Here is a 7,827-nt window from a genome sequence, read left to right on the forward strand (position 1 = left end):
TACAATTGAAAAAAAAATCATCTTTAATAACTGAACTAAAATTTTGTAAAATCCCTGTGTTAAGTTGTAGCCCATATTCCAATAAATGATCTGTAAAAAGTTCAATTTCCTACCTCAAATACTTTGTGAGGAAAGATGTAATTTATAAGCGTTATTTTAACATTGCAAGTATAGGGCGTTCCGGAGCCCCTTAAGCGGCCCACCGACAGCAACCTCACGCTACATTTCTCTGCAGAGCCGGGCGCCTTGTTGCCAACACGAGTGCCTGCCGCCGGACGTGGGCGCCGGAGCGGGAACGCTCTGCCCGGCACGCACTCGCCGCGCGCTCCGCCGCCCCTACGCACACGCGTTTCCCGGAAGGCGTGCCCCGCCGCCGTCACGGCCGCAGCCAGGCGCCTGCGCCTCTGTAGCCGCCCTCAGGCAGACTCCCCCCTGCCACTGCCGGACGTTCCCACAGTCGCCGACACTTCCCCCCTGTCCCGTCTACAGACAGAGAACTGATAACGCCGCGATGACGTTCCCTCCTCTTCAGTTACTAGCGTCGGTGTATTTCTGGACGTGAGTGAGCCGGTGCGTTTCTGGCGCCAGACGATATAGATTCTTAAGCCCGGTCCACACGCAACGATCTGTCTGCGCAGACATCGGCGCAGATGTCTGTACATGCAAAAGATCGCTGCAAATGTGGTGTGTTCACAGGACACAAACTCCAATCTGCTACTCGCCCGCCATCTGTCGGTGTAGAAGAGAAATATCAGTGGCAAGCGACTACGCTCCCCGTAAACGTCAAAAATGTAATTCAGTTATCCTGAAATACAGAAATGGAAGAAGTTCTGTTGTGGTCTGTGTTCGCAAATTGTGTTGCAAAAAACATTCAGACCAACCGCAGGAAACAGAGAAAGCGGTCAAAATGGTGTAGACAGTGGCTGCTAAAGCGAAAGCAGTTTTCTCACGTAAATTTACTGCAACAGGTGCAGAGCGAACCTAAGCCAAGCAGATCAAAATACCATAACGTTGGCTGGTATAATTGATCTACTCCTACACCAGATCTTCTAGATTTCTGAACTTTGGATAGCTCTTTCCGGTAAACAGTTCGCAACGAATTTTTTTTTTATTACTGTTTCTCTGTTTGCCGAGGCGTCAACTGCCCGCAATTTTTCAATTAGAGCATTGTATGCTGCTGTCTTTTAGTCTCGGTCACTATATTCTTTTCTTTTAATCTTCCACAAACATGGGTGGTTTGTATATATTTCAATGAATTCACTTACAAACTCTCGAGAACACTGAGGAGTATCAGCCATTTTAATGTGTGCGCACAAATACAAACACTAGACTGAGCAAACAGCTGTTTCGCGCCAGATTTGCGGCGATCTCCTGTCCACACGCTCCAACTTGTCTGCGCAGATGTGGTTTGAACCCACAGATTTGAGAGGTTTCGCTCAAACCTCCAACTCCAACTTCCAGGTTTGCACACATCTCACGTTGGTGCAAATCTTCTGTCCACACGCAACGATCTGTCTGCGCAGATGTGATGTGCGGAGACATTTGCGCAGACAGATCGTTGCGTGTGGACGGGCCTTTACTTCCATCTTTGATCGTTGTCCCTGTGCCTTGTTCTCTTTGCGTCTTTGGGCAGGCTATTTATGGGGAGGATGCTAAGTTCACCGGACTTGGATACGATGTGACGTCATTATGACGTATACACGCTACATCGAAAACGATAGAAACCGTATATCGACTATTCGACTTTTGTGAACTTTCGAGAGGTTGTGAGAGGGTAGCGCTGTGCTCTGCGCCATTCGTTGAAATGTGTTTTGCGTTCCTTGCGTTTAAATCGTGTATTGTACTCTGTGTGTGTCCTGTGCGTTGTTTTTCGTTGCTCGTCTCTAATTATGTGTTCAGCATTCGAGAGACTAATGAGAGAAAATCTGAGAGAGTTCAGCATCGGTGACGACGGGCAATTGCGTGGTTATTGTGAATCTCAAGCAGAAATTGATGTACTTCTGACCCAGCTGAAGTGCGTCGGTTATTTGTACTCGGTGAGAAGAAGCACTCAGCAGCCAAAATCTTTAGATGCGTCAAGACACTAACCTTTCATTAAGATTACATTGAGAACTCCACTTCCCCTCGTATTTCATCTCCGGTCGACGATTTTTCTTCAACAATGCCTCATATTTTTCTTTTTAAGTTCGAAATTCAATCATTCTACACACCAGTCATTACTGGACACGAAGGTACCTGTCTCTGCGGTCCGAGTCTAAAATTACTTGGAATTATGGTTGATAAAAGACTATCTTGGGATGGACATAAATTACTTAGCTAACAAACTTGCACGAGTTCTCTTTCAGCTATATAAATTAAGAAAAAAAAAGTCAGCAAGAGTATGCTGCTACAATCTAATATGTACTGACAAGACCAATTGTATGAAACCATACTAAAATATTGATAATAAATAAATATTATTTTTGGCGTAAGCGTTCAATACAACAATCACACAATCTAATCTGGTCAGGACATAAGAAGACTTCACTTTTTTACGAAACGTGTTGTCCGTGGTGCTTTCAAGGCCACGGTCAGGAATATTTCTATTAATATCCAGCTCTTTTACTTTTATTTTGGCGAAATACATATACGCTGCCACACTGAGCTGTTATCAGAATCGCACGTGTCAAAACAAACCACTAGCTGACGACAGTTTAGAATCTCGAACGTTCGTAAAAGTCGATAGGTGTGTTAATCGACTAAAGCGTGTTACGTCATAATGGCGTCACATCATATCCAGGTTGGGTGAACTTAGCATCCTCCTATTTATGGTGGCGCGCGTGCTCAAGTCGAGGAGAGGGGGTCCGCGCACGAGCCGAGTCGGTCTGTGACGTGACGCGCTTTCGATGTTGTCGTTACGGGGAGTTGGCGACACCGTGTCACGTGGTTCGGCCGTATGCCGTGAGGACCAGTTGAGTTGGAGCAACGAGGAAGCGTGGCCCGCTGCCGGAAAGTATTAAAGTTGTATTGACACGGCTGGCCAGTGGCGACCAGGATTTGCTAATACCTCGGGAGCTATTTGGACGGATGGCGTGTGAATTTCACATGAAGAAGAAAAAAATCAATCGCCAAGCTTTCGTGGTGGGTTCCTCCTTCTATATATAGTGCATATTATTGTGTATTTGAGGACTGTTGACTGCTGCAGTTGCTCGTGCTAGTGGCCAGCGAAACATTCACTGCAGTGGTGGCGAGGCGAGTTATGTTCTGGAAAGGGCATGAAATTATGTTACTAGAGCGGCTAGAAATAGCGCCTCGCATTTGTAAGTTTGGATTTGGACCTTAGTGGCACGCTGAAGGTAGCTGGTTCACTTGAACGTCATTTCTTAATTTAGCTATAGATTTAGAATTTTCTGGTTTCACCAATTAGTGGTAGTTGTTGTGTCTTAATAATTTCTTGTGTGTATGGATTGTCATATTAGGTACTTAGTATCTAGATTTTTTATTTTGGATCAAAAGAGACTAAGCTCCTTAATTACAATGAAATGAACACCCTTAGCTGCTTACAGGCGTTGACATGCGTCAACGGGGACAGATGAAAATGTGTGCCCCGACCGGGACTCGAACCCGGGATCTCGTGCTTACATGGCAGACGCTCTATCCATCTGAGCCACCGAGGTCACAGAGGATAGCGCGACTGCAGGGATTTATCTCTGGCACGCCTTCCGCGAAACCCACATTCTCAACGCACTATATATAAACTACTTAATTCTGTTCATGGATTAACTTGTAATATGTTTATATTAAGGTATTGCTTATATATATATATATATATATATATATATATATATATATATATATATATTGTGTGTGTGTATGTAACTTGTATATACTACAGTCTGTCTGCCGCTCATGTTTTCCTGTTTTCAGAAACGTGCATACTGGTCGACGCGAGCAAACCTCGCCCTGCGAGCTTACAGTATGACGGGAGTCTCAGGATTTGAACTCAGGACCGCCCGGACCCCGTTAACGCGCGTATTCCATTCAAAGAGACGCCTGTTTTAGGGAGAAGATTTCCTACTGCCAAAGCTAAGTATAAGTTCACGCTTTGGATCGTGTGTTTGTGAAATCGTAATAGACTAACGTTTGCTCGCGTCCATCACATGTTCATCAAATTGACTTTTTGCCCTAAGCTTGCATAACTGTAAAACTGAGTGATAATAAAAAGGAATCAGTAAATTTATGAACATAAACACACACATAGGGCAAACTATACCCTGGTTTGCCCATCCATAAGTTGCATATTTAAAGTAATCGAATATTTGGACATATTGCAGTGTGGCTGTGGCAAGATTGAAATACCTCCTGTTTGCAAGTTAATTTAAGTTATTGCATCCATTACGTCGAAAAGTTTCATTTCTGTATAACACTTTTAAATGACTATGTATCTGAAGCTGCTTCTATGCTCTACAATTCTTTATACTCATTTTTGTGCATTTTGAGTATTAATTGTGGTTAGGGCCTTGATATGCAAATGTTGTTAATTCATTATTACTGCTCATGAATTCATGTGTATGTGTAATCAATAAAGAAGTGTTGCAACTACAAACTGGTTGTGTTACTGGTACACAAGGTTAGAGTGTGCAATCGCCACACCAGTGAGACCATCCGCTCACTTCTCCGACGAACTTTTCTTGTGTGACAACGCGCACCGTCAGGGTTGCATCCTCTAATGACTACGAGACTAATAATGTACAGGGAGGTTATAATTAAACTTTCCCTACTTAACACGTTATAGAATGGAAACTAATTACCATACGAGTACCAAACTTGGTAGCATTAATGTCCAGAGTATGGGGTGCATGATTTCCATGCGTCACAGCTCCACCGTCCATTTCCAACTATGGCCACCAGGTGCCAAGATCAGTCATCGCAATTCACAGTCTCTCACACCTGACCAGTCGCAGGGCACTTGTTGACCTGTCAACATGAGCTTGGACAAAAGGAGCAGACCATTATTGGTGGAGCTGTATTATCAAAACAACAGTAATGCTGCAGCTGCACTTGGAGAATATGGCAAGCTGAAAGGATTACGGAATGGTCCTCTTTCTCCACCTGCTGTGCGGAGCATGATGAAGAAGTTCGAATCAACTGGAGAACTGGGCATCGCTCCGGGAAGAGGACGAAGACCGGTTGCACTACAGGTTGCTACGGCAGACCACGCTGCGCGCAATTCCCGATCGTCAGGCAGCGAGCGTGCTGTGTCACGACAGTTGAATAACCCGTTCTCCACTTGTAACGCCGGAAATGCATATCCTCCTATTTCCATCTATTGTACTATAAATTTGTTTTCCTTATTTTTGTTACCTGAGTATATGACATTTCTGTGTCTTTACATATTGTAATTGTTTTACTATTTGTATATATATATATATATATATATATATATATATATATATATATATATATATATATATGCATTTATGTCGATGTATAATTGGTTTGTTTCGTAAATATTATTTGTATTTTTACGCTGGGTCTTGCCTAGGGAAAACTGCTATCGAACGATTACATCGATAGGTCGTGTGAAGAATCAAAGTGTGTAGGATCTTTGGTAGTGTTAACTCTGCCGCGTGGAGCGCGGGCAGGGGGAGTCTGGCTGGAGTAGCGAGTGGAGCAGGTGTGTTGTGTGACGCCCCCGCGAGTTGCCGCGCTTTCGGGGTTTGGCAGCATGTAATTGCGCTCGATTTGCGATGATAGTTTCTGACATGGTGTCGCGGGCGGGAAGCATTAGCTGGCGCACATCAAGAGCCCGTTTCGTCTGGTGACCGTGTCGAGAAGAAGGCGCGCCAACATCCAGCTTCTGCAACAGCGACGGCCGACAATGAGTGACTGTCGCCACCTCCTCGATCGACGGCTTCAAACCTTCAATCAACCAACAAGGAAGACTGGAAGCACGTAAAGTTTTAGAACTGTATGGCAGACCTCAGCTTTTCAAACTTTTAAAATTGTTGCATCACAAAATTACAGCTATTTAGCATGAACCTTTGTTGCTCATTGTCCCAATGGCATTACCAAGCAGGGACCGTTCCTTTTCCGGAATGAACCCGAGTGTCGTTGAAATTCAAACGCCAGCATCATTCCACTTCACTACTTTAATTTCAAAGTTCAGTTAAAGTATTCATAGCTGGCTACAATATTCAGATTACACAAGCACAAATTAAGAGTGCGAGTTTTGTTACCGTATTTTAACTTACCTGTGACTGCAGCTCAACTTGGTACGTACTAAATTTTACTGTTGTTAATTGTTCAGAGTCATTTAATTCAAGTTCAAAGTTAAATCTCTTATTTCCAAATTGCGTAGATTCAAGTAGCTTTTGAAATGATTGTTGAGGTAGTCCAAGAGTAACCGTATTTTACTGAATTTCGATGTGCTTCAGAAAGAAAGCTCACTATTAACTTCAGTCACTAAATTGACTTTCGATTTTTCGGTTTTATTAATTTTTTTTGCTAAATTAAGTCAGAGTGTAGCGAAATTTATTACTTCTGACAAACTTCCAGTTTTCACACTACACGTGTCAACCTTCAGTTGCCATGCTTCTAGTGCTAATTATATGTGTAATAACCTTTCTTTTTCAGTTACTATAGTAATTGTCCTTAGGACTGGCGACCGTAATTTCCCCAAATCTCAAATATCTAATTACCGCTAGTTGATTGTTAACGTAACGGCCGCACATTTACTTTCTTTATTAACTTTACCCCTTTTCAAAATTAATTTCCACCAGTTTCATTTGCATTTTTCCTTTCATTTAGATGTAACCCTTTCCTCCCTCTTTACCGACAGATTAACTTCGGTGACGATTGCTTTTCCCAAATTTCCATTAGGTACACGCTCTTTAATTTTTCACTGTCATTAAGGTCGATAAGTGAGGGGGAGGTTACACACTGTACGGAAGGTGCTTCGAACCATTCTCAAATGGTAGCCGTTCAAGATCCATATCGTACAACAGCTTGAACCACAGGACCGACTACGACGTGTTGACTTCGCTCTCCACTTTCTCGCAAGGATTGGAGCTGACGAGGGCTGGCCCTGGACCATCCTATGGACAGACGAAGCTCACTTTTCTCTGACAGGTGAGGCGAACAGAAAAAAATTGCCAAGTGTCGGGTCTTCACCTCCAATCACTGTGTACGTATTTCCTCTGTATGGTGAACATTTCACGGTATGGTGTGGCTTCACGGCTGCGCTAATCATTGACTTACTTGACTTAATTCCTTTGGCCCCTATGGGGGCATAGGGCATCCAGGAGAACTCGCCATCCGTCTCTGTCTTTGGCCATTTGCCTCAATTCTGCCCAGGTCTTGCCAACTCTTTTTGCTTCCCCTTCCACTGTCCTCTTCCATGTGCCCCTTGGTCTTCCTCTCTTCCTTGTTCCCTGGGGATTCCATCCCAATGCTTTTTTCTCGATGGCTCCATCTGGTTTTCTCAAGGTGTGCCCCAACCAGCCCCACTTTCTCTCTCGTATCTGGTCTTCTATAGGTATCTGGTTTGTTACTCGCCACAGCTCCTCATTACATATTTTTTCTGGCCACCAGATATTCATGATGCGTCGAAGACATCTATTTATGAAGCTTTGTAACTGAGTTGTTATCTTTTTATCCATTTTCCAGCTTTCACTGGCGTACAGAAGGACAGCCTTCACATTTGTATTAAAAATACGGATTTTTGTTTTGTATGTGATATTTGTATTTTTCCATATTGGATACAATTGTATGAAGGCAGCATTTGCCTTTTTAATGCGGTTTTTCACGTCATCTCCAGCTCCACCATCTTTCGCCACTATACTACCC

General features: G+C 43.5%; 1 non-coding gene across 1 annotated transcript; it reads right to left on the bottom strand.

Annotated features, from left to right (window-relative positions):
• Positions 1-3,582: 3,582 nt before the first annotated feature.
• Positions 3,583-3,656, bottom strand: Trnat-ugu (transfer RNA threonine (anticodon UGU)). Its single transcript has one exon. It is a non-coding gene; the product is annotated as a tRNA-Thr (tRNA).
• Between the last annotated feature and the right edge of the window lie 4,171 nt (positions 3,657-7,827).

Source organism: Schistocerca cancellata, chromosome 10 (genome assembly GCF_023864275.1).
Source record: "Schistocerca cancellata isolate TAMUIC-IGC-003103 chromosome 10, iqSchCanc2.1, whole genome shotgun sequence".
NCBI classification, from domain to species: domain Eukaryota; kingdom Metazoa; phylum Arthropoda; class Insecta; order Orthoptera; family Acrididae; genus Schistocerca; species Schistocerca cancellata.